At 42.9% G+C, this 6,413-nt stretch overlaps 1 long non-coding RNA gene across 1 annotated transcript; it reads left to right on the top strand.

Annotated features, from left to right (window-relative positions):
• Positions 1-3,963: 3,963 nt before the first annotated feature.
• Positions 3,964-5,540, top strand: LOC306642193. The gene is made up of 3 exons (XR_013758417.1): positions 3,964-4,087; positions 4,764-4,889; positions 5,053-5,540. It is a non-coding gene; the product is annotated as an uncharacterized lncRNA (long non-coding RNA).
• The last annotated feature ends 873 nt before the right edge of the window (positions 5,541-6,413 follow it).

Genomic DNA, 6,413 nt, shown 5'->3' with positions numbered 1-6,413 from the left:
CTCTCCCTTCACCTCTTCTTTCCTCTCATTTTCTCATGCCTATAATTAATGACCATTATCATTTTTCTTCTAGGGACTTTGTTTTTCTTAAATGCTATATTTTTGAGCTCACAATTTGATCCTACATACTAGGTTAATGATTTTTGATCAGTTCTTTTTATCCAACTCTAGAGGTATTTTTGAACATCTGTTACATTGCAATGGAGATAAGCATTACAAGGCCTTTACTTTTGTGTTAATATAAGCGTGCATAAAATTAAAATTTTAAAAATGGATCCGAATACTTTCAATTCACATGATTTAAAAGTTTCAATATAAATTGGGTAAACTATAGAAGCAAAAGTCTTTAAAAGTAACTCACAAGTCTCTAGGGTGGTCAAACTCATTAAATTGTTGATGTTTAAAAATGTCTAACATCAATTTTTCTAGGACTTTTCTTCCATCAGGAAAGCGACGGCAAATACTGTTGGTACATTTGTCTGATATCTTTGTTTTTTTACACTGTCTTGATATCTTGGTTTTTTTACAATAAGATGAGTGAATTAGAGTCGACATGTATGGGATTACTCAAATGTGTTTGTTAGAGACATTGATTAATTTATAAAGTATTCCATGGGGTAACATACTTAAAAACCATTATTCTTTGTATATTAACATGTGTTCATATTTTCCAGGTATACAAGCTTTAAAGTAGAAAATGTATCAAGCTGCTATTCTCCAAATTAAACTTGTCTGTAATGGTAATTTTAAACTCATCATTTAATGTTCTATTATAGGACCTGTCATCAATAGGGTATATGTACAATTGGTTACACTGAGATAAAAGAAATTTAAATGTAGATGTATTTCTAAAAAATTAGTGAGGAGCCTGATTTGTTTTAAAGGCTAATATCGTGAAACATGAAAGCATTTTGCCACTTTGCCACACAAAAGGAAAGTTAAAAGCTCTCTCAGCCTTTCTTTGATTCATGTTTTAGATATAATGTTAACTTGTGTTAACTAATGTTCACATAGACTCAGGAGTCAATATATGTAAACTTCTTAAAATGACATTTAAGAAAGAGTGTAATGCGCAGTAGCAAAAATGGGACAACAGTGACTGAGACTGGGGTCTCTGACCTCATGGCTGTGGCATGCCTGGTGCCTGGGAGTGCTCCTGTGCAGGGGCACAAGATGCCTAACTGCCGTGGCAGTACCCTCCCTGGAGAGGCTCTATACAGGAGTCCTATCAGCTCTGACATTGACCTCAGGCACACAGCTCTTGGGCAGGAAGGAATTCTTTTGCTAGACAACCAGTGTTTCATTGGCTCCCTTCTCTGGTTCCTGCCCACCTTACAGTAACTTTGGACTTGAACTTCCTTGAGAGCTACACAGAGCTCCTAACATTGCACTTTGCAGCTCTGAAAAAAGTTACATTAATGTCCTAGTCTCTGTAACTTTCCTGAAAACAAAGAATAATGCTTACATACATATATAAAGATTGCTGACATAACTCTTTAGATCTGCATTTCCATCAGAGAACAGAACTCCATCTGATCTCAGTTTAATCTTCAAAATCTGTGTTTATAAACCTTTATTTTCTAATACTCCTTTGCCCCTCACTGAACTTGAGAATTTGGTCATGCTGTCATGGCAAAGAGGAACAAAATTAGCTTTAGGAAAAGCCCCACCTTACCTGAGATAAGGCTCTGCCTCAACTCTGCTACACGTTAGAATGGCTCCAAAGTAAGCCAGACTTTAACTCATTTAAAGTTGTGTTCGAAAGTTTGATACTTTATGACTGGTAAGACTGGCTTGCTTGATGGTTAAGATCAAACTTAGAGATTGAGATTAAATACAGAGGTCAAGAAAAGTCCATATTTGGTTGTTGCCCTCAAAGTCAGCCTGAAGCCAGGGAACAAGAGGACTTCTCTAAGGAATTTTGCAACTCTGGGTGGGTCACACAACCTCCTGATCAAGGAGACTGATGAGGCCACTAGAGAATGAAAAGCCACTCAGTGCACCTGCTGCAGAGGAGGGTCATGGAAAAAGGGAGATGCCCCTAAAGCTTCCAAGGGAAGCCACCTCATCGAGGAGAACCTGCCTAACCAATGGCACTAATGGAGCTAAGAAGCTGCTCTTAAGTTCTCTACAAGTGACCCCTGTGAGAACTCAGCTGACTCTTTAACAGACAGGAACAGATCACTTTGACCAGCTTGATCTTAAACACCTAGCAAAAACAGTTTAAAACCAAAATATAGCCATTCTTGGGCATTTAAAAGAATAATAGTTAAATGTAACTGAAGATGTACACTTGTGTTAGCCCACTAGAAAAAGACTAAAAGCTACAAAAGAGAGATTCTTAGGCAAATGTGCCTGATAACTATCAAGAGAAACTGCCAGAGTCAGAAGTTTTAGTCAGTATAAGACCTACAGACACAGGTAGGCTTAATCTATGTTTTCTAGTAACAGAAGTATAGAGATCTCTACTAAATGTTGTGTTTACATTCCTGATAACCTTGACAATGTTAAAGTTCCCAAATAAAGGCCTTATCCTCTCCAGCCTTTGCTCGGCCTTGTTATGGGAACAACTTCTCAGTTCTTCCACCCTCTGGTGAGGAATTATTGACTTCTGTCATCTTTATGATATTCATTGGCATGTTCGAGATTCTACAACATTTATATTGTATCAATCTCATTTCAGTACTCATGTCTTTTTGTTCTTCTCTCACAGAAGCGCCCACCCCCAGATGCCTTTACAACCTGCTCTTCCCCAACTGGACTTCTACCACGGACCCCTCAATTGACCTGATTTCTAAAAGGGGAATTCCAAACTGCTTGTCCCACGCTGCCCACTTCCAGCTCAAAGAAGCCAGAGCAGTCATCGACCCTCTTGCCCTACAGCAAAGGAGTTCCTAAAATTAGAGGGGTGAATGAAGCCAGAATTAGGGACAGGCAGTTAGTGTAGAAATAGGGGATCAGTCAAATCGAGGAAATGAAGTCCATGAAAACCATCTGCCTCTGGAAGTCTGGAAGGAGAATGGACTTTTTACATCTCACCTGCAAAACCAGCCCGTCACTTAGGCGGAAAGGAGAGAGAAGGCTTTGGAAGAACTGGAGAACTTCTGTTTTCTTATAAAAACAGAAACGGGGGAATGTAATGTACGAACTGCTCCCCCGCCCTTTCCAGTGCAGGCATTTCCCCGCCTCCCAACCACTTGTCAGTCTGTGAGCATCCTAGCTAGCTATCGGTTCATCAGTCAGCCTGCAGGTATCCTCCTCCGTTATTGGTCCCGTTAGTCCAGCAGAATTCAATCGCCATCTTTCCTCTCTTGCTTTTCTCTCCCCGACTTGCTTTCTTTCTCTTCCTCGCTTTCCACTCTCTCTAGCGCGCGCCCTTTCTCTTTCCTCTCATTTCCTCTCTTACCCTGCAGGGAGACACTCTGTTTGCTTAATAAACTCCCTTATGTGATTTCCCGTGTCTGGTGTGTTTTTCGTGGGATTCCTTACAAATCCCACATGCATCCCCGTGCTGGGCGCTCTGTGTGCAGTCTTCCTCCTTTGGGTAAATGCCCAGGAGCGTGGCTGGCATTGCGGGAAGAGCGTGCCCAGTTCTGTAAGAAGCCCCCAGACTCTTTCACAGAGGCTGTGCGTTGTTCCTCGTGGGGCGGGGCACCCTTTGGTCAGCGGTGCAGTCGGAGGAGGAACGAGGTCGGCCACCTTTCACACGGGTGTTGCCCCTACACACTTCCCTTGGTGGGGTGACTGTTCAGATTTTTTAGCTCACTTTTAAATTGGGTCATTTTCTTTTCAATGAGTTTTACAAATTCTTGTGTATTTTAGGTACTTGCCTTTTATTAGATTGTGTTTTGCAAATATTTTTCTCCCGGTCCATGGCTTATTGTTTTTAACAGTAACTTCCATAGAGAAGTAGATTTTAGTTTTAATAAAAACCGACTTATTGGCGTTTTCTTTCATGGGTCCAACTTCCTGTGTGGTATTCAAGGCACCACCGGCACCAAGGCCGCGGGTTTTCTCACGTCATCTTCCGGGAGTTGTGGCATCCTGTGTTTCACTTTAGAGTCTAGGATCCATCTCGAGCCACCTTGTGAGTGGTGTAAGCTCTGTCTCCAGATTCCGTTTCCACATGTGTACGTCTGTGTCCCAGGACCACCGATCACTTGGCTCCTGTGCGGGTCTGGTCCTGGGTTCTCGCACTGAATGCTGATCTGTTGTCTGTCTTCTCGTCAGTGCTGCACCATCTTGATCACAGCAGAAGTAGCAGGATCAGAAGAAGTCACGTGGCCTTGGTTCTGACTTCTTTCTCCTTTAGTGCCATGTTGGCCATCTGAGGTAGTTTTCTTCTCCATAAAAAGTTAGTTTGTTGATGTCCATGAAAGAATTTCCTTGGCTATTGATTAGAATTGCATCGACTCTATTCGCCTATTGGAAGAATTGTGTCTCGTTAATTTTGAGTCTTCTCCTCTACCCACCTGTGGTATCTCTTTGTTTAGTTAGAATTTCTTTGATTACTTTCATCAGAATTTTATAGTTTTCCCTACATACTTGTATAAATCGGCCACTTCCAAATATCTGACTCCAGCCTCCTCTCCTGAGGCTCACCTGGGGTCTCTTCAACAGTTCCAGCATTACCTAAAAGTCCCAAGTCCAAAGTCTCCTCTGGGACTTCAGCCAAACTCATGGATGTTTTCTTCTTAAGGATCAAAAGCAAGTCACGTATATCCAATATAAAATGACACAGAGTAAATATTTCTATCCTACAGGGGAGAGATGGGGCATGGAAAGAAGGCATGGACCAAAGCAAGACCAAAATCCAGCTGGGCAAATGGGTCCTGTAGCTCCACGTCCAGCGTCTGGGGCATGTGGCATCCCAATGTTCTCTTCAAAGGGTTTGTATAGCTCTGTCCCTGGGATTTTGCTGGTTGCAGCCCGCATGGCCTCTCTGTTGGCTTGTTCGTGCTAGATTTCTGCAGCTTTCCTTGGTGAACACCCCATGTTACTGGCATTTCTTAATCTTGGGAGTCCCCACCGCAGCTTTGACTTCCTCCTCAGGTCTTTATGAATCGCCCCCTCAGGAGCTGCCCACAGGGTCTTTGACCCTGCTGCACTTTGCCTGGCCTCCCATGCCTTCCTTGAAATCTCAGTGGAAGCCTCCATGGCCCCCTAACTCCAGGATCCTGCAATCCTGTAGAACCAGCACCATGTGGTTGACACCAGTGTCTGCCACCATCTCTAGCAGTAGCCAAGCCTCCCTGGGACCACATCTGCAGCAGCCTCTGAGTGCCTGGGCATTGAAAGCAGTAAAACAATTTCCTAGGACCCCCTGAGCAAACAGGGTACCAGCATGGTCTCTTTTCAAAGGGATTTTTATTTTCACTCTTGAGCCTGAGATGGGTGTGGGCCAATTCCTGAGATGCCCTTAAGCTATCTTTCCTATCATTTCTGCATCAAGTACTTAGGATCTCTTTAGTGACTGTGTAATATTTAACAACCACAATTCCTTAGTCCCAGTTTTACTCACATTAAAGCTCCCAGTAATATCTATAGCACCCCCTGAATGTTCTGCTGCCTTGAATTTTCCTTTGTGGATTAATTAGTCCATCACCTTTAAATTCAACTTCACAGAAAGTCTCAGGATATTGTCAAAATGTAAACAACTTGTTTGTCAGAACATAGCATGAATGGCCTCTAGTCCAGTTTCCAGTTGAGTCCTCTTCCTCTGGAACCTCATAAACCCAGTCATTACTGTCCACAGTCCTATCAGCATCCTGGTCTTCTGAACTCCCACCAGAATTGCCCATTAAGCTCCACTTGAAACATTCTAAAGCTTTTCCAGCTTGCATGTCTAAATTTCTCAAACCTCAAAGAGCTCCAGAAGCTTCTGGACCACTAGGCCAGGTTAGTCAGAGCAACTACCCCCACTTCTCTGCACCAGTTTCAGTTTCTTCCTTTCTGTGACTAGCTTGGACAAGGAGAACGTCAAAATGTTGTCTCACAGTTGCAGAGATTCAGTCCACGGTCAGCTGGCTCCTTGGCTCTGAGCTGTGTCACCCACGCCATGCTCCACCCTGGCTCCTGGACTCAGGAGGTTAGCATCCCTCCTGCTGGAGGAGTGTGGGCTTCTAAAAACTGCAAAGGATTCTGGGGGCATTTGGACAAACCTGATCTTCTGTGAGCTCAGGATGACAATTTAACTAGTCTGTCAAACAAAGACCCTTAATTCATCCAAAGTCATGAATTCCACTAGAGATGAGTTCTTAGGAAACCACCACGGACACCATTCCTTATGGTCAAATACGCGTGGCTTTCTAGGCTCCAGCAATGAACCTCATTTGCTCTCTTGCCAGAAGTAAAAGTTATTTTTCAAAATTGTTTCAAGCAAAAAAACCACATATTGTTTTAAAATCTATATG

Source organism: Sciurus vulgaris (genome assembly GCF_902686455.1).
Source record: "Sciurus vulgaris genome assembly, chromosome: 12".
In the NCBI taxonomy this organism is placed as follows: Eukaryota; Metazoa; Chordata; class Mammalia; order Rodentia; family Sciuridae; genus Sciurus; species Sciurus vulgaris.
Note: the sequence above shows the minus strand (reverse complement) of the source record. Positions and strands in the feature narration are given on the sequence as shown.